Consider the following 786-nt stretch of genomic DNA (forward strand, 5'->3'; position numbering starts at 1 on the left):
CCTGTAATCCCAGCACTTTGGGAGGCCGAGGCGGGCGGATCACGAGGTCGGGAGATCGAGACCATCCTGGGTAACACGGTGAAACCTCGTCTCTACTAAAAATACAAAAAAAAATTAGCCGGGCGTGGTGGCGGGCGTCTGTAGTCCCAGCTACTCGGGAGGCTGAGGCAGGAGAATGGCGTGAACCCGGGAGGTGGAGCTTGCAGTGAGCCGAGATCGTGCCACTGCACTGCAGCCTGGGCGACAGAGCGAGACTCTGTCCCAAAAAAAAAAAAAGGAAAAGAAAAAAATAAATAAACGACAGCCAGACTCACTGGGTTTGACTCCCAGCTGTATGATCTTGTGCAAGTTACTCAATCTCTCTGCCTTCATTTCTTCAGCTGTAAACTGGGATAGTGATAACCCGTTGTGGGTGATGTCTGAGGAGCTGGGTGAGGGAGCGGGACTGCACAGACTCTGACTACCATTGGCCCTGGTGCGATGACACTCTGTCAGTGGGGGCAACACACACGCGTCGTCTCCCAGACATTCAGAGCAGCTTCTATTCATACCCTGCCTGCCTGGGCCCCAGCCATGAGAACTGCCCCTCACTGAGGCAGAGTCTGGTTTTCCTCTTCTTGGGGAGACCCAGAACTTCCAGAGAGTGTCCTGGAGCATGAAGGCGACCAGGAAAGGGAATAGGTGGGTGGAGGCCGCTGCAGTGAAGCCTCAGGCCCCCTCTGGTCTCTCCAGGGTCATCCCGGATCATCTGAATTTCCCTTTGAAATGAGCATGCACAGGTTCAGC

This window comes from Pongo abelii, chromosome 18, assembly GCF_028885655.2.
Source record: "Pongo abelii isolate AG06213 chromosome 18, NHGRI_mPonAbe1-v2.0_pri, whole genome shotgun sequence".
Lineage (NCBI taxonomy): Eukaryota > Metazoa > Chordata > Mammalia > Primates > Hominidae > Pongo > Pongo abelii.